This window comes from Ambystoma mexicanum, chromosome 13, assembly GCF_040938575.1.
Source record: "Ambystoma mexicanum isolate Mex_15411 chromosome 13, UKY_AmexF1_1, whole genome shotgun sequence".
Classification (NCBI taxonomy): Eukaryota; Metazoa; Chordata; class Amphibia; order Caudata; family Ambystomatidae; genus Ambystoma; species Ambystoma mexicanum.
Window position 1 is genome coordinate 619,902,532 of NC_090938.1, and position 19,868 is coordinate 619,922,399.

At 47.0% G+C, this 19,868-nt stretch overlaps 1 long non-coding RNA gene across 1 annotated transcript in view; it reads left to right on the plus strand.

The window, feature by feature from the left end:
* Nucleotides 1-1,373: 1,373 nt before the first annotated feature.
* The window catches only part of LOC138521568 (uncharacterized), a 111,885-nt gene continuing 93,390 nt past the window's right edge, over nt 1,374-19,868 (plus strand). Inside the window, exon 1 of the long non-coding RNA XR_011283075.1 lies at nt 1,374-1,483. This is a non-coding gene — a long non-coding RNA (uncharacterized lncRNA). The remainder of the gene's footprint in view (nt 1,484-19,868) is intronic.

Here is a 19,868-nt window from a genome sequence, read left to right on the forward strand (position 1 = left end):
CGGCGAAAACGTTGCATGTCTGCGGACATCACGCAAGCCGCTCGACCAATCAGGGCACTGTCTGCGGAGCGAACCGGGAAGTTTTTTGCCTTACATTTTGGTCATTTAAAAAAGATCTACTGGACGGATTTACACCAAATTTGCAAAAGCACGCTTTTGGGACCAAGCCCCCGCTCCTGCCGCAAATTTTGTGTAAATCCGTCCAGCGGTTTGGGCTGTAGGTGTGCGCAATGTTTTTTCCCATTATGTCTATGGGAAAAAACAAAAGTTTTGGGACCCCGCCTATAACTTTGCCCCCCCTGGACCAGACCTCTCCAAACTTTGCAGGAAAATTCAGAGTGGGCCATATACTTTTTTTGCAAAGTTTGGTGAGGATTTGTCCAGAAGGAGCGAAGTTGTAAGCCACCCAAAAAATGCTCTTCCTATGGAAACACCAACTTAACCATAACTACATGTACATGGACGCTACCGTGTCCATGTAATATATATATATATATATATATATATATATATATATACACACGTGTTCATTATCATATAACATAGGTGTTGGGCCAGCGGCAGGGTTACTGCCTATGAGCACCAAAACCATAAACGTGAAATCTCAAACTGTCCCAAGTCAGGCGAGAGCAGCTCATCCAGTCCTGCTTTTCCTAGGCATTTTGGTACATACAGTTCTGCTTTCCCATTACAAATAAAGGACTACAGTTCCCAGCCGGAATAGGAACAAACAGGGCTAGAGAAAGTACTCACGACAGAACGGACATGCCACAAAGGGGGCTCTCCGGGGAATGAATCAAACCCCAGCCAGACAACCTCAAACAAAGGGACAGTGTGGCACCTTGGGCGCTGGCGATTCGCTGGTGAAGTTGTGGGCCTGGGTAGAAATGGAATTGCTTATTTTCACGTGGTCGTTTACTGTCACGTTAATACCACGGGTGAAGCCAGCCCAGGCATAGGGGTGATTCATTGAAACAGTCATTTTCCATGAAAACAAAAAGAGGTGCACGTCTAAACCGCTGCACGCGCCCCAGTATCAGAAATGTGGACCTTTGTTGACAAAATAGACGTGTTTCGACCCCCTTGTGAAATGAGCAGGGCAAGGATTTTTAGGTAGGACATTATGTGCATCCTGAATGTAGCGGAGTGCCAGGAAAATGAGAGGTACGGTGCAGCTGTGTTTCCTCCCTTCTGTCTATGACACATTTCATTCCCTTTCCTTATTAGGAGGCAATGGGCTCTCCTCTCTAACAGGGGCTTCTGGGGATTGTAGTCCCTCACTCCCCTGCAACCTGCTGTTGCTAGGTGCCCGGCGAGGCTCCGGGACTGCATCTCCCGGCGGCCCCTGATTGTCTTCCGTCTGACTCGCCTCTCTGAAGTTTACTTTAATGATTGTCAGAGGGGACGAGGGTGGGGGCGAAAGCTCTCAAGGGCAGGATCACAGTCCTGACAGCCGGGGAGACAAGCAGCCTGACAAGCAGAGGTAAGGGTCTCAGACTTGGGGGCTGGCGAGTAGACCAGTGACTGAGACGGGGGGCTGGACATGCAAACCGCTAAGGGACTGATGCATTGAGCAGGTGCTGTCAGGCTCCGATTTCCGCGCAGTTTCTTTTTGGAAGGGGCAGTACTGGGACTGCCCAGCGAAGCTGCAGCACTGTCAATGAGACAGTGCTGGGGCTGATGGGACAGTGCTTGCCCCTACAAAAGAGCGTTACCTTTAAGTGGGACAGGGCTGTCTCTTCTCTGTAGGAGTGCCACACCGTTTTCTTTATTTCAAGAAAGTATTTTTGTTTTGATTAAAAGATGCTAACATTCGTAAGTAAAAGCACATTTGACAGTAAACAATACAGGGTTCTACATGGTTTCATCGAAATAAATTACCACATTGTAATTTGTGGTAATTTTCTTATGTGTTTCTTTTAATGGTGGGGTGGGGGAGATTTTTTGCCACCCCACCCTTGCCTTCCACTCTCCTCTACAACCCCTGCCCCTCTACGTTTTACCCCCATGAAGTAAATTGCTAGGAAAGCAATTACCCCGCCCGTAGTAATTAATTGCGATGAAACCACGGTACAGAGCAGTGTTTGCGGGAAGAAGACCGAGGAGAACATAGAGGCTGGAGGGGAGACTAGGCTCAGGGTAGAAGGTCAAGTTAGCCAATCAGAAGTCAGGAAAAGAAAAGGGCATTGGCAGCTTTGCGTATGATGTAAATGTCAGATCAGGGCTTCTGTGTCCCAGGACCTATCGTGTGCATTTGACATGAAGTGAGTATAACTAGGAGCGAGGCTTGCACATATGTGCTGAGTGTATTGCTATATTGAGCCAAGTATCAGTTTCGCAACGAATATGACATGGGGTGCAACTAAGTGGGGTGAGGTATGAATGGAATTCTAGAGGCTTGTCATGTTGTGCAGTGCTGGAAATTTACACTATTTACTGGGGGAACTCTGCCTCCCCTTCCGGTGGGCGGGGGTTGTTGGCTTGGATTGCGTGGGAGGGACTGGGGGTGGAGCTAAGTGCTGGATGATATGCATGCCCTGAATATCGGCTCCTGGCTACTTTGCATAAAAACAAAGTGCATTTTGGGAGCTTAAGAATGACCACCAATTTATCAAACATGTATGTGCTAGTAATTCAAATATGTTCATTCCTTTTGAGCATGTAATGCACATTTGGTACGGTGCCCATTTCTTCTGTCAGAATAGTCACCCTAACAGTAAAATGCTTGCAAAGCATGAGACATATATACAGCTTTGGACCATTATATTCTTTAAGTTTGGGCTATTGAGCATAGAATGACTTTCAGATGCAGTCTGTGAAAACTACTTTGCATAAAAACAAAGTGCATTTTGGGAGCTTAAGAATGACCACCAATTTATCAAACATGTATGTGCTAGTAATTCAAATATGTTCATTCCTTTTGAGCATGTAATGCACATTTGGTACGGTGCCCATTTCTTCTGTCAGAATAGTCACCCTAACAGTAAAATTCTTGCAAAGCATGAGACATATATACAGCTTTGGACCATTATATTCTTTAAGTTTGGGCTATTGAGCATAGAATGACTTTCAGATGCAGTCTGTGAAAACTTGTGTTGCTCACCTGGGCAAGACGTGGGTGGGGTGGGGTAACTCCAAACAGCGCTATTGAGCATAGAATGACTTTCAGATGCAGTCTGTGAAAACTTGTGTTGCTCACCTGGGCAAGACGTGGGTGGGGTGGGGTAACTCCAAACAGCGAGCTTGTTGAATTTTGGGAAGTTTGGGACTTGTGTGTACACGGACAAGACAGTTTTTGTCAGAGCTCAGCAGATTTGTTCCGGCCCAATTCCTCCCCTGATGTTGTGCGTAAGCATCTAGAGAAGACCAGTGGTGTGAATCAAGGTTTGAATAGAAAAGTCAAAAGGCTAAATTGACACACTTGCGAGTTTAGCATACCCACGACCGTGGGTACACATTTCTAGTGCAAGCTACTAGCCAGCCATGAAACAACCCTCACCACTTTAATTCTACACAAGTACACAGCACACCATTTCTTACTCGCCAAGAGTCAATTCTCACTAGCCAATGTTTATTGGTGAATGCAGATTTTGATCCCTCCCCAGGACCACCAGGTTTGGTGGCACACGTTACTGCAATCATTCTAAACTCATAATGACCCGATTACGGATGGTAATGTTTGTTATTCCTAGTCCTGCTCTTTCTCGTCACAGTCACTACTACCTAAGGTGTGCCCCCTTCTACCGGAACATTTCTCAAAGCATTTACCCAGCCCACCAACATGCTGGGGGAAACTTCTCTCCTTTCACCTTATAGCATAACCAATGGGTTCACCCAATACACATCCTTTACGATACCAAGTCGATACTGTGCCACAACCTTCCTCATAGGGAGAGAAAATGTGTTTCAGCCACACCACGTACTGCGCCAGATAAGCAATTCAAGTCTCCCGCGTCTCGCGTCGGGTAATGGTCACCATTGCCCGACGCGAGACGCGGGAGATTTGAATTTTAAGGTGGGATTTAACCCGGGACTTCTTCTCGCATCACAACAAGACAGAATACATATGGATACAAACTAAGGATATGCCCTGATTTGATAAAGGCACGGTCAAGTGCTGAAACACATGTAATCACATAGGGCCAACCATAAATAACCTTAGACATTACAAAACCAGAACATTGTTCGAAATTATTAAATAATCTTTCTACTTAAGTTAACAGAATTGCTTATGTGGCGCAGTAAGTGGTGTGGCTGAAACACATTTTCTCTCCATTTGCCAAAGGAGTAGAGGAACTCTAGGTCTCCGTTGTTTCACACACTGATGTGACACTTTCTCAACTAAACTTGATTTGGTTGCGAGGACTTACAATTGATATCGCCCAAAAAGTTCCTAACTGAGATCGTTTTTCTTCATAGGGAGCGTGGGTGCCTCCTATTGACTGTGACGAGGAAGTGTATGACTAGGAGTAATACAGATTACAGCCATAATATGGGCATTATGCCCATGTCCCTCTCACTCGTCCCAGTCATCACTATGCGAGGAATTCCCAAGCATTGGTAGCAGCACATAAACTCACACAGACATGTAGGTGGACGCAGCATGCATGTTTATAACCATTTCTAAATCTATAATTTAAACACCTTCAGAATCCAGTTCTGTGGCTTTTCACATGTTTTGGACATCACCCACTAGCCCTAGCCTACATAGTCAATAGTGAGGGATGATGTCTTTGAGTGGAACCCTCTGGAACTCCACCCATGAGGCACACTTGGGCCTAGAGGATCTACCTTGAATAGTAGATACACTAGCACCATTCTCCTGATGTCGACGAGGAGAAGCAGCTGACCCACCTCATGTCCCAGAAAAGGATATTAGGATTGGAGTATGAGTTTCCCAAGACACTGAAAAAAGCTTGAAGCCCCTACCGGGTCAAAGTACCAAGTTCTCCATTTTGATAACGGGGAATGGCTACCTGCATAGGAGAACCCCAACTCTCCTGCCTGTGAAACTGAAGTGATGACAAACCAGAAAGAGAACCTAGTAGAAGACGTACTTCAGAGTGACAGACTCCAGGGATATCAAACAGTAGAAGACTGGAGGACCCTTAACACTAAATGGAGATCCCCTGGAGGCAGAGGGAAGAAACCTAGACATTGAGAGATTAAAGCTCTTCTGAAGCTTGGGGACCAACCAATGCACCATGCCACCCACTCCAGGGGTCGCTTGAAGCCTAAATGGGATCCCACTGGCCTCTCGCTGTGGGATTCCTGGTTCCAGTGCAGTCAGTGTAGGAGCCTTGGTCCAACAGAAGTCGCCCCTACTGTTGCATTTGTATGGTTAGGGGACAGAGCTCTAATCTGTCTTGGATACCTTTTTTCTTCACCTCCCTGGTAGAAGACATTGGGGTACACATAATCCCCACGGAGGTCCCGATGAACTCTGTTTGTCCTGGTGGAAGTCCAGAGATTAATTCAAGACTCGTGGTGTGCCCCTCTCCTTTTAAAAGCAATATGCCACAGGGGATTGGTCCAAAAATAGCCTGCTGAAAGAGATCCATCTGTGTTGTTGTAACAAGTGTGCTTTGCATTATGACATCACACCCAAAATGCCTTGCCCTTCAGGCAATGGAGTGGTCAGGAAGAAGGAAGAGAACCCTAAAATAAATAAAAATGGTGCGACCCATCCCCAGGCTTAAATTCCCTCTCTGGCTACTCTAACTCCCCCCTTTCCCATACCTGCTGGTTTAAAAAAGAATCCAGTTAATATCCCTGGTATGAGAGTGGCTTTCTTTCAATACTGCCTCTGAAGCACTGTTCCCAGGATATCTACTGGGGGAAGTTTCTATATTTTGGGGGAGTGTGTACCCTTCCTGCAAGGGAATCAAAAGGGCAGCAGCATCCTGGCTGTTGTCCCACATACCAGCTACGGAGGCAGTCTGCCTAGACAACAATATACACCAGTCCTGTCATTGTTGGTCCCACTCACCTACTCACCTAGCCAAGACTAGTATGACATCAAATTGCTGTGGCTTTATAATTGTGTGCCCTTAGCTGTCACCATGCCAAAAGAAGGCATGTCTTATATTTAAAGATGTACATGCCACCAGACTGACTAACGTATACAATTATTATATTTTAGATCAGAGGTCTAGAAAAATAAAAAGCCACCTCTGCTCAGGAACTTTGTGTTCCAATAGCAGCCAACAATGCACATGTGACCTTTATTCCTACCCTGTGCCGCAGAAGGGCTTAGGACAACTGTAGACTATGTCAGCCAAGGCACGTTTGCAGACTATAATGTTGGCATGTAGCATTTATTAAAGGGAGGGCTGATTAATAGGCCTCTCTTTTAGAAAACATAATTAACGCCATTTTATTTTAATCAAAAAATCAGTAAAGCCTGGGTTATCACAAGGATAAAAAAAAGTGGGGGATGAAGGTATACAAAAGGCAATTGGCCGAAGGGATTGCTAGAACATCTTTCCACCACGTTCCCTGTTGCAGGAATACATATCAGAAATGGGGTAGCTACGAGTTTACACATGTTTCAAAGACATCCATGCAAGGTTGGCCAAATCTCAGGACTATGTACCTGAAAGTGTGTATCGGGTGAGGTGGTGTCCCGAGGACGAGATACTCTGTCAAGTTGGTGTGGTTTTGAGTCTCCCATGCCCCAGATCCAGGACACGGACATAGACAATAGCTAGTTTCGGTCCAAGGCCCTATTTCCCTTGCTGGTACCAAGAAAGCCTGCACCATGTCGCACCACCCCTGACGGTTTATATTTGCCACTGTGACCTGGTTGCCCATGTGCACCACTGTGGCTTTGCCCCTTAGATAGGGAAGGGAAGTGCCAAAGGGCATTGAAAATACCATCCAGTTTAATAACGTAGCTTGTTCCCTGACATAAGACCATAAGCCCTGCACGTACTGCCCCAACCTCTCACCCATTATGGAGGATCCACACCTGCCCAGGGCTCCCCCTGCCCTGATTTTTCTTTCCTCACTAAAAAAACAAAACAACAAAAATGGTTTTCTTTTTTTTTTTTTACACATTTCAGGCTGGGGTCTTGCACCCGCCTGGGAATGCGGCCACTCTCTCCTCCCCAACCCCCTGTGGGCTGCACCCCACCGTTTGAATACCTCTGATCTAAGGCGTAAAGGACAGGAACGGCTACACTCCAAAATGAGTTGTTCGGAGCCATTGCTCAATGAATGCAATGGTGAATATCGGGGGTCCTGGACAGAACCTCGGATGGAGACTTTACAGTATCTTGCCAGACAGGGCTGTTGACATCTAATCCTCGAGATATTGGTGTAAGACGATGGCTGTCTGCGGTACCCTTCCAACCATTGGGTACTGCACCTTGGTAAATTTGTGTGGGGCAGATTTAGGCAAGAGGCCAAGGCCTGGTACTCGCAGTGACTTGCCATAAGCCGGATGAAGCAGGATATGCAAGGTACGAATCTACCAGGTACGGAGAAGCCACGCACTCCCCCTCCGTCATCAGTCATCAGCGGAATAATCCACTGAAGGAACGCCATCTTTGAGCATACTATGCTGCTAAATTGAAACGAGTGTGTGGAGCGGACGAGTGTATGTGGAGCGGACGAGTGTATGTGGAGCGGACGAGTGTATGTGGAGCGGACGAGTGTATGTGGAGCGGACGAGTGTACGGAGCGGATGAGTGTACGGAGCGGATGAACTTGTAGAGCCGATGAATATGCTGAACGGAGGAGTATGCTGAATGGATGAATAGTATGTTGAGCGGATGAGTGTGTAGACCGGATGAGTGTGTAGACCAGATGAGCGTACTGAGCAGATGTGTATACAGAGCGGACGAGTATACAGAGCGGAGGAGTGTGTAGGCAGACAGGGGTACATGCGTGGGGTAGACTGGAGTGCATGCGTGAGAAGGCCAGGAGTGCATGCGTATGAAACACATGAGAGCATGCGTGGGGCACACTGGAGAATGAAGGATAGACTAGAGCACGCAAGGTGAACCAGAGGGCGTGAGTATGTCGAGCAGACATGAATGTGTAGGACAATCTTGAATGCCTGAAATGAACAAAAATGCATAGCACGGACCTGTCCGCACGGAATTGCGTGACGTACATAATATGCTTTGGAATGCAGGGAACATTTGAAAAAGCATACATCAACTAGAACACAGAGATACTATGACACCATTCGGTATAACTGTTCTCATATCAACATCTCCCGCTCACTCCCCATCACTCTAAGTAAACATTGCTGGTTTCACACCCCCCAGCCAGGCGTTCTCCTCAGGCCTAACGCAGCCACACTCGGTCTGGATAATTCCAGCCAGAGCGAACACATACTGCTGATCTCTCAACCACCACACCTACCGCTAAGAAGCAGCTACCACATGATTTCCGCAACAGCTGCACACATACCTGGTTTGCACACGCACTGTTTGGACTCTCTCTACTCTCTCTACTGACCCGAACTTCGGTTCCCAAGGGCGTTCAACCTACCAGCGCCTTCAGACCATACCAATGGTATATAAGGCGCTATATAAATGCAAAATAACATAACATAACATAACATACTTCAACACCAGTCAAATGGCCCAAAGGATTTCTTATACCACGTACCTTTAGGACTGTACTCCTCTGCTCTGCAGGTGTGCCAGACAGGGGAAATCATTATGTGCCTCATATTTATTTATTTATTTGGATTTATAAAGCACCCAGCAGCATCGTGGCACTGTTAGAGAATATTCACTTGAAGTATGTTGTGACATTTGTTACATAGGAGACAGACATTAAAATGACTGAGCTGACAGTTGTTCCGAGGTTACAAAGGAACAATGATGGGGAAAGTGTAGTAAGGTACGGTTTAGTTAAACAACTTTGTTTTTAAGGCTTTTCTGAAGGTTGTGAGGGATTAAATTCAGCGGAAGGGAGTTCCATGCTTTGGGGGCTAGTATTTCAAAGCTGGTTCCACCAGCTTTGGCTCTGTTGAATGTTGGGACTGAGAGTCTGTGTGAGTATTGGTCACGTATTGGCCGATGGGCCAGAGCCTGGTGTATTCTTTCAGCTAGGTAGGCTGGGGCGGTCTGGGCAAGGCATCTGTGCGTAATTGTGAGGGCCTTGAATGTTATGCGTTCTTTGACTGGGAGCCAATGGGCATCTTTTCTTGCCTCAGAGATGTGCTCTCTCCTGGGGATGCTGAGCGCAGCTCTAAGGGCACTGTTTTGTGCAGTTTGCAATTTGCTGATATTATTTGCGGAGGTTCCTAGGAGTAGGATGTTGCAATAGTCCAATTTTGCGCCGATAGTGGCTCTCGCGATGTTGAGGCAGTTCTCCGGTGAGAGGTAGTGTTTCACCGCATTTATAATTTTAGATGTGAGGGCTGCTGATGATGACATGGTACCTATGACTTGCCTATTCATTGATAGGGTGGAGTCAAGGTAGACCCCAAGGGTTTTAACTGTAGCAGAGGTGGTAACGATAGTATTCTCGATGCTGAAAGAGCTGTATTTGTTGTCCAGTTTTTTTAGGGATTCTTTGGGTCCTACCAGTAGTATTTCTGTTTTTTCCCTGTTTAGACATAAACCATTGGCAGCCATCCAGGCCTGGATGCGTGCATATGTGTCTTGGAGGGTTTTGAGGTCTTTCTCATAGTTCCCTGTTAGCGGGAGTAGAATTTGTGTGTCGTCGGCATAGTTGGTAAAGGCTGTGCCAAAGTCTTCTAGGTCGCTGAATAAAGGGAGAGTGAATAGATTATATAGGGCAGGGGAGGTGCACGAACCCTGTGGGACTCCACAACCGATTGGAGATGGAGAGGCAGATGCCTGGTCTGAAAAGACTCTAATGGCTCGACCATCCAGGAAGGATGTGATCCAAGCAGTGGCTTCTTGGGAGAAATGGGCTGTGTCCGTAAGATGTTTACATAGGATCTTGTGGTCAACCAAGTCAAAGGCCGCCGAGAGATCTAGGAGTAGGAGGAGTGATGACTTGCCTTTGTCCATGGCTTCTTGTAGCCGGTTCTTGAGGTCAAGAAGGGCTGATATTTCTTTGTAACACGCTACTGCCATGGGGTAGACGACATTCTCTGTCCTATCTGGAGGCAGTGGCGTCGCCCGGAATCAAATTTAGGAGGGGCACAGAGGGGGTCAAAGACAAAATGTAGGGGGGGCACAGACAAAAGTGGGGGGCACCTATGAAAGGTGATGTGTGACATCACAAGCACTACTACAGAGAGGCTTTTGTGCACAGCAACTACCCACACCCCACTGCACCAGCACCTCCCCTCCCATCAGAATGCAGGCAGGTAACCATTCAGTGACTAATGGCCCATCATTAGCAGTTTCATGGCTACATTCTGATGGCAGAGGCTGCAAGCTGCTCCATCACTGCTCCCTTTGAGACAAAAGGATTATTGCTGTGTGATCCACAGACATTTGCCTTAGTGAGTGTCACAAATAACACCACGAACAAAGAACACAGTCTCTGCTTTCCTTAGGTAGGGTAGGCTCTGCCACTTGCCTTCACTGGTGCTTCAACTAAGGCTTGTCCAGGCCAGAGTGCAGGGCAGAGTCATGTAGCTGCCAGGTCACTGGATTGGTCTGAGCCCAAAGGAATCACTTACCCACCCACCGCACAGACATACTACTGTGTTGCATGCTTTGTCCTGCAGCCTGCCCTGGAGTCACATAAATGACCTGCCCCTGTAAAAAGCAGTAGGGTCTGTCACCCAAATCTGTAGGCGGTGGCACTGCTTAAAAAGCAGTAGCCTGCTGCCTAAATCAGTAGGGTTGGCAAGTATGGATATATTGTGTTTGTGTATATTTCAGGGGCAGGTATATCATGCGCGCTGTGTGTAGTTTAGTGCCAGTGGTAGACCACGCACTATGTGTATTTCAGAGTAAGTACCACGTGGCGTGTGTATCACGGGCCGTGCGTAGTTTAGAGTGCGTGGTAGATTATGCTCGGTGTATGTTTCAGGGGACACTTGCGGGGCTATGGATAGCACGCGCAGGGTGGGGCTGGCAGTAGCAGGAGCCTGGCCTACATGTCAGGCTTGCACCCTGTGAGTGCTGCCTGGTTTCTTGGATACGGCCGAGTGGCCGGGCTCACAGTGGCTGTTTCCGGCATTGGGTCATCAGCCGGCCCCGAGTCACCGCTGTCGGGGGCTGACTGCTTCAGTGTCATGGTGGGTGGCGGGGAAGCCTGCCTGCCTGCCAGGGAATGCTCTCCCGCTTTTCCATGTTGCTTGGCGCCCTCATGAAATGCATGCTTGATAATGCAGGTCACCAGGACCCCTGGAGCCCTGGCCTTTCAGCACTTAATGCAGAGTTTCATAAACGATGCCGTGTCTTCAGGGTCCTTTTATCCATTGTTGACTTTTTAGCCAGCAGCGACTTGTACACTGGTTTTGGAGGCATACTTTATAAGGCAAGTATCGGAATAGCAACCGTTTTGGCTTTTGTGTACACATGGGAACGGTATTTGCCGAAATTGCACTAATAGTACTAATTGGCCATTATTGGTAGCAGCTTGAACATGGCACACATAGCTGGGCAAATGGTAGCAGTGCCTGGCAAATGGCTATCTAATACTTTCCATAAGCCAAAACTATTTGCTTTGCTAATGCTTGTTTTTAACAGCACATACTGCTCATAAACCAAGTAACTAAAGGCAGACCTGGTTAAGACATTGTTATTACGCCACCAATTAAAACATTAGCACTGCTTTGAAAATGCCTGGCCCACACTTTAAGGATATTGTTTGATTTAAGTCTAGATAAAGTTAGCTCAAAGCGATACGATGAGGACATGTTTTGAGTGGCAGGAAGTCAGTGGGAATGACCATAGTATTAGCATGGCAATGGGCAGGCAATGGGTGGGTAAATAACCAAACAACACCTACAATCATTGGTCCCTCCTCATATGAAATTTTTCGTTAGCTATACCCCAATGCATTAGTTTTGGCTTATAGGTGGCGCTGAAGCATCACCTTATAGCAAAAACTATAAAAGAGACTCAAGTGAATGTCATCCTGGTTACATGAGGCCAATTGGTAACTGCAGTCACAGTGTTGCTTTGCAGCACCTATATAGAAAATATAAGGGGTAGCAAAGCTGCCAGGTTTCCCTGTATTCTGCGTGACACCCCAAGCCAGTCCTGGATTTTCCATTGCATGCTGGTACTTGTAGTCCCCCCCCATTGTAAGTGCAGCTAGTGGCGTGCCCAGGGAGTGGCTTGGGGTGGCACATGCTACCCCTGGAATCTGATTGGCCACCTCTGGTGCCACTCCATTATCCTAAACTATCATCATGTGTGTGTGCACTCGTACTTCATGCCACTGCTGCATATATCAGTGGCCCACTTGGGTCACCCCAGTCAAAAGAGTCTGGACACGCCACTGTGTACAGGTCTACAGATGCCAGCATTCAAAGGGGAAAAAACATCACTGGCTCGAGGTGTCCCTTAACAACAAACTGCCTCCCCCCTCCCCCCAACTACCGACCAATCCAACAAACCTCCCTCCCCCTCCGCCCCAACCCCCACCTTACCCACCTTTGACTCTTTCACACCGATCTCCAGAGAAGTATTTCTTGACCTTCTATCTTCTAACAAACCATCTGGCTCCCCCCTAGACCCCTGCCCCGCCTCAGTCCTCAAAGAAATATTCTTGTCCACCTGCGTAAGAGAACATGCAAGAACCATTCTAAAGGACTCCCTCCGCTCTGGCATCCTCCCCGACACCTTCACAATTGCACATGTCAAGCCTCTTCTTAAAAAAACATCTCTTGACCCCCTTGACCCTAAAAACTACAGACCCATCTCGAGCACCAGATTCCTTGCAAAACTCATCGACTGAACAGCATACTCCCAGCTAAACGCCTTTGTTGAATCTAACAACCTCCTCGACCCCGCACAATCAGGCTTCAGACCGCAACATGGAACCGACACAACTCTGACCTCAATCTGGGACGATCTCAAGATCACTGCAGAATCTGTAGGATGCGCCGCAATAATTCTCCTCGACCTGTCTGCGGCCTTCGACACGACTAACCACTCAATCCTCCTTGACCGTCTCCACTCCCTTGGAATCCGTGGCACCACCTTCAAATGGATCGCCTCCTTCCTCAACAACAGGAAACAAATAACCCTCCTCTCCCCTTTTTTCTCAGCTGCTCGCTCAGTTAATACAGGAGTACCGCAAGGCACATCTCCATCTGCTCTCCTATTCAACCTCTATATGTCCACCCTTCCTGGAATCATCCGCCTGCACAATATCCTGTGCTACAACTACGCCGACGATACCCAAATAATCCTTAAAATCCACAAATCGACTCCAACCCCCAGCCCGACCTCGCAGCCTGCCTCCTAGATATCGACCATTGGATGACTATAAACCAACTCCTCTTAAACCCAACTAAAACCGAAATCGTGGTGTGCAGCAACACTGAGGTTCTACCTTGTCCACTCCCTTGGCCCATGGGCCAACCACCTTCCCCCTCCATCACAGTAAAAAAGCTAGGGTGCTCTATGGACTCTGGCCTAACCCTCTCCCTCTCCCTCCAGATCAACAATGTCTCTAAATGTTGTCACTACCATCCGACACACCCAAGACAATAAGACATTCCGCGAACTACTAAAAACATGGCTCTTTCCATACCGTCAACATCGACCTTAAAGATACGACTAAACAAACCAAGGATTAAATCCACAATGGGACTCCCAATCTTGTCTTCAATGAATACACCCACTCATTGGGCTATAGATGAAAATGAAGATTGGGATGAAATGGATGGAATGGGATGGATGAAATGAATAGAATGGATGAAACGGATGGAATGGATGGGGAGGATGGAGAGGATGGGATGGATGGATGGATGGATGGGACTAGACAGGATGGATGGATGGATTTACCCTACCCCCCAGTCCCTGCTGTGCATGTGTCTCTGTGTACCCTGCTACCTTGTTCCCCATGCTGTTGTTATATCCCCTCCTACCGCTGTACGCCCAGCCCCCTGTTACTTTCGCTGTGTTCCCTGCTATCCTGCTCCTGTGATGTCGCTTTGTATCCGAATGTATTACCCAACCCTCTCGACACCATGTATGCCCACCGTGCCTTTGTGTCTCTGCGTACCCTGCTTTCTTGTTCCCCATGCTGTTGCTCAATACCCGTATGCCCCCTCCCCCCAGTCACTGTAAACCCAGCCTCCTGCCTCTGTATGTCTGCGTATCGCTGTGTTCCCTGCTACCCTGTTCACGTGCCTGGTCACGGGCGCTTTAAAGATCATCACTACGCTTACCCTCTACTATACACCATCACACAACTAGAACACAGCTATACCCCTGATAAATTTGGCCTAGCTGTTCACATACGAACACTACCACACAAACACATCATCACCCTAATAAAACGCAGCGATCCCAAGACATTTCGGCCTATTTGCTCACGTAAGCGTCCTTGAAGCCTAACACAGCCAGAACCTAGTCTGGGTGTCCACCCACCAGACTGCACACATCCAAATGATATCCTAAGCCCCACACCTAACGCTAGGATGCAGCTACCATCCGGCCATTGCATCAGCCGCACACATAACTGGTGCACCCACGCATCCTACAACACTATCTCTCTCCACTGACCAGAACTGCGGTTCCCGAGGGCATTCAACCTACCAGCGCTGTGAGATCATACCAATGATAGAGCGCTATATAAATGCCAAGCAACATACCATAACATAACATAACACACAGCAACTTGGCAGTTATGGGGTTGGCATTTTAAATGAAGTATATTTCCTAGAATAAAATGCAGTGTGGTGCTCTCTGGTCTGTTTGATTTGTCTTGTAGTGGCAGTGCCCAATGCATTGTAACTAATAAGCGCAAGGTGAGTCCAAAGCAATGCATTGAAATGCATGTGACCTGGTTTGCTTTCTGCATCTGCTCTGCCGTGCTTTGATGCACGATGCGCCGTGTGCAACGGCAAGAGCTCCAGATATGATTTTGAAGTGGGCAGGGCTGGACTGGCCTATTGGGAACTCTGGAGATTTCTGGGTAGGCGTCCGCACCCTGGGCCCCTTTTGTGGGGTGAGGTTTTTTATTTCCACATTTTCTTATAGGAAACGGGTTGTGCTTGCTGAAGATGTGTGATTTGGGCACACTTTGAACACTATTTCCTGGGTCTCTTTTGGTTCCGAGTCCACCCCTGGACGTGGGAATACTTGCTCCCTGTTTTTTCCAAGTTGGGAATAAAAGACATTTTTAGGCAACTAAAAAAAGTTATTCCCATTCCCAAAATAGGATACTTTTTAGGTGAGTAAAATCATATTTTAACTTGAAAACATATCTTTGTGTAATCAATATTTCTTTGCACCAAATAAATAATGAATGCAAATGAAAATATGTGTTTCACTTTAGAGTTCCTCTTCAGAGCAGGCAGTACCAATATGGGCGCTGCTTTCCCTGGCCTCCTTCTTGTGGCACTGCCCTGCTGGTACCACTTATATGAATATATCCAGGGAGCTGGAGGCAGGGGGTCAGGCTCCTTTGCGCCAGTTCTTTGCTGTTTTTTAGTTAGGAGTATTTTTACTACCTTCTTTCTTTTTTGCTGGGAGTATTTTTCTGTTTTACAGGAGGAAAAGGAAGTGGGATTCTGCCAGGGGAGTAACCAGCATTGCAAGAGTGGGGGGGGGGGGACAAAAGAGTCTTGCTATTTTATCCTCCAATTCAGTGCCTCCGATTCCAGATGGTCTCAATTGCGCACCCACCCCCCTGCTGCTCCCCCCACCCTCCCCGCCCCAATACACTTTTTTGGTAACATTAGTGGCAGATGGCATTTTAACACATAAACACAAGGACACAAAATAAAACTGCAGGACCATTAGAGATGCAGGAAACCCATCTAGTAGAGCTCTGTCCAGGCTCTGTGAGGCAAAATAAATGCACACCTGCAATTTGCATATGGATTGCACCAACAGAACTGGCTTCATAGAAAAGGTCATTTGAAGGAGCATCATCAGTTTTTGATACTTGAAGGCACCATGGAAGCGACTTTAGAATAAGTTGCCATTAGTAGGCCAAGTGACAGATAAACGGTGGTGCAAAATACCTAAATTGCACTATTATTATATATGGAGCAACTCTATCTTTGTGCTTTCATTTTATATAATAGCATGATATATTAACATAAGCTTTGAAGTGAATCACTTACAGAGCTGCAGATAAGACACAGTGCAATTAAATGATTTGCCCACTATCACACACTTTGGTTAAATGGTGAAACCGGGATGTGGGCAATTTAAGCAACTGAACACATCTTCCCAGGTTTAGTTGATATAGATATTTAAGGTTTGGCTTTGCATTTTATGTGCTTAAATAATACTTTATAGCAATGCATTTGAAGCAAACCACATTACATAATAAACTAGCCTTTCCTTAATAAACAAACTTTTCACAATATACATCATCACAGAAATATGTTGAGCAATAAGAGTATGGCTTTGGTTTTATTCTCTGCATTCTGCATGCAAAGACACAATAGCATCATGCAGGCTAATGTGAACATAACAAATCCCCCTTGGGTTTTAAAGCCATAGTCATTATTTCATAAAGCCTGCAGCATTATGCACCCATCTCACTTCTGATCACATTTCTTAAGGGATGAAAGTCCCTGCTATTTGTCCCCCCTCCCTCCCATCAATGTCTAATATGGCTCCCACTGTAATTCTCTGTGCCTGGACAATGAGGGTGCTGATCTTGGCACCCTCATTGTCCTGCCAGCGGGACTCCTTACCCGTTTGACATCCAATGAGTGTGCCGAACGGTAGAGGTGTCCCACCGCCAAATGTCCTGGTCGTGCTCTAAAAGAGGCACTGGGGGGGGGCGAGCTGACAGCCTCCCCCCCCCGGTACTCCCTCCTTGGTACGCCACTGAATGCTGCTTATGTTTAGGGCTGGCTACTCTACATTATTTTACCGTTCCACCAGTAGTCTCTACAATGCTAAAGTAACTCTACTGTCATAATTGTGTTGCTTTTGTTGGTTGGCAGTACGTTTCAAAACTGTCATAGTGCCATGCGCGTACACTACGACTGCAGGCAGTGGTGGAAATGGAAATAAATTGGTGGGGGAACCCGCCGGGGTGGGGGCGGAGTTTGGGGGATGGTGCCAGAGGAGGCGAGGTTAAGGGGGACAGAGCTGGCAGTTGACCTCTGATCAAAGGAAATATCCAAAATAATAGTTTAAAATGGCACTACTTCTTTCATGCTGCTTCTTTTCCAAACTATATATCAATTCCACTTTAAAGCACTTCCATGGCACTGGTAATAAGTTACTTCACTATGCAATAGTTTTGGCCAGTGTTGCTGAGTAAATATTCTTTACAATGCACAAAAGCAGTGTGTGATGTTAATAGGGGTATTTATTTCTGCAATGTTTGTCGGATACCTGTATATTTATTTATTTATGCAATGTTTGTCGGGTACAGGTATCCGACAAACATTGCATAAATAAATAATCCGGGTCCATGTATCCGAAAAACATTGCATAAATAAATAAATAAATAAACTGGGTTAAGGCTGAGGACTGTGACTGCCTCTTGTGACCTCTTGAATGGGGTCACCAAAGGAAGTTACAGTTTGCTCGCGGGTGCTTTTTTTGTTTTTTATTTATTTAAATTTTTTTCCTTCTCCCCAGCGTAGAGCAGGGGTTTGGAACGGCTAACTCTGGCCAAATCCCGAGATCCGGCTACACACCTGGTGCTGGATCTCAGATCTGGCGAGAGTCGGCCCAATGACCAGCACTGGCTGCAGGGCATTTTCATGCCTTGATGCAGAAGCAAGGGTCCCACGCAGATATATTTACGTTTGCGGCGTCCATGTTCGATACATGTCAGCATTATCCATTCCATCCGGGAAAGGGAAACGGTGGTCCAGTCCTGGTTTTAACTTTGCATTCTGTGAATTGTAGTCCTGAGTTTTGGACATATTCAAGAAAAACAAGCCCCAGAATCCAAAGGAAAATCCTGTACTGGACTACGCCCCCTGAATGGATTGGATAATCTTGGAATGCATGATGTTAGGCTTTAAGGTGACGTATGTACACTGGCGGTGTACAGCATCTGTGCCTCCCTCATTATCACATCCATCGCATATATCTAATGTGCATGGTGGGTGCATATGACATGTATGACATTTGTCAAATATGTTTTATATTCCATATGTCTTTTGCATGGCATATTTATAATATATGATACATATGCGTCATGCATATGTATGTGCATGTACCAATAGGCTATCCATCCATGCACTTTAGAATGCAGCTACGATCACGACAAATTCAGTCTATCTGGTCACATAACCATGTCGCACTGAAGCACCAGACTTGCCTCAACACCTCTGCCATAAGAATACAGTGACAACCTCTGTCAAATGTTGGTCTAGCTGGGTACATATCGAGTCTCCTGCACTAGCATTCTGTCGTGCCCTCCCTCAGCACCCGTCCACATGCCTGACTTTTTGGGCTGCTTTCTGGAGCCTAGCCAGCCCTTCTAAAACCTAATCATGGCCAAATGCACACACGCATCTTAAGCCTCCCCTGAGAACCCTCCCATACCTGGACTTTGGTTCGCGCCGGCGTTCCTACCACAAAGCGCTTTGAGGCCATGGCGTTTCCAGAAGTGCCGTGCACTTCCCTCCTTCAAAATGATAATGATTTGCTTATTTATAAAGTGCTTACGGCTAGGAGGTACGGCATTGCCGGTTGACGCCATGTTTTTGCGTGGCTAGTGTGCAAATATGGCGACCCGTTGAGGGCAAAAATGCTCAGATGACGCTATCCACAAAGGTGACCTGCGCATTTCTTGGGGGCGGTGTGGTGGTGCCAGAGATGTGCTGGCCAGCTCTTGAAACTTTCAGCCTTAGATGAAGAGTCGGTGATGACTCGAAACACGTGTCAGGCTACTTCATTATTAAACTCATTGGACTCATGAGAAATCCCTCCTTCTTTGAATGACTTGGAACACCTGTCACAATTGCACTGTTCAGCGCAGTGAGACTGAGAACTGTCTGTGTTCATTTAGGTTCTGAACTGTGGGTGGCATTTGGCAGTGCTCCCACACCCCTCAGCCACCTGCGGCTTTAGTGCTTCCCTAATTTCTTAAGTGTACAAGCGCTGTGGACTTTGACTTGTTCTTCCAAACCTGTGTGTTAACTTCTCAAACTGGCCCACACTGGCCACAAAAGTGGCCCACTTTGACCAAAAAGCCCTGCCCCAGTCTAGCATTTTTGGTTCGGTCATTGTCCCGGGGGTGCCGAGTACGGGGAGGCTGCAGGGCCCGTGCCCCCCGCTGGCAGAATGAAGTCGGGGCTGAGCCCCCCTGCCCCCTGGGCCGGAGAGAAGAGAAGCAGTATGGATGGCCCTTTGTTCCATCCATACTGTGTCTCTCTAGCGGCCCGGGTAAAAGCTGGGGAAAAACTATGTTTAGAAATTGTGGGACAGATGCAAAGCAAGAGGCTCTTGCTTTGCATCTGTCCCTCAATTTCTAAAAATCGTTTTGGGTTGGGTATACTTCTACATCTGTGCACCGTGGTGCACAGATGTAGAGGTACACCCAACCCAAAACGATTTTTAGAAATGGAGGCCCAGATGCAAAACAAGTCTGTCCCTCAATTTCTAAAAATCGTTTTGGGTTTGGTGTATTTGTACATCTGTGCACCCCTGTTGGCAAGAGGGGTGCACAGATGTAGAGGTACACCCAACCCAGAAGGATTTTTAGAAATGGAGGTACAGATGCAAAGCGAGGATGGGGCAGGGAGAGGGCAAATGAGACTGTTTGCATGTCTCTGAGTGTGCACGTGGTGAGGGTGAATGCTATGGGCG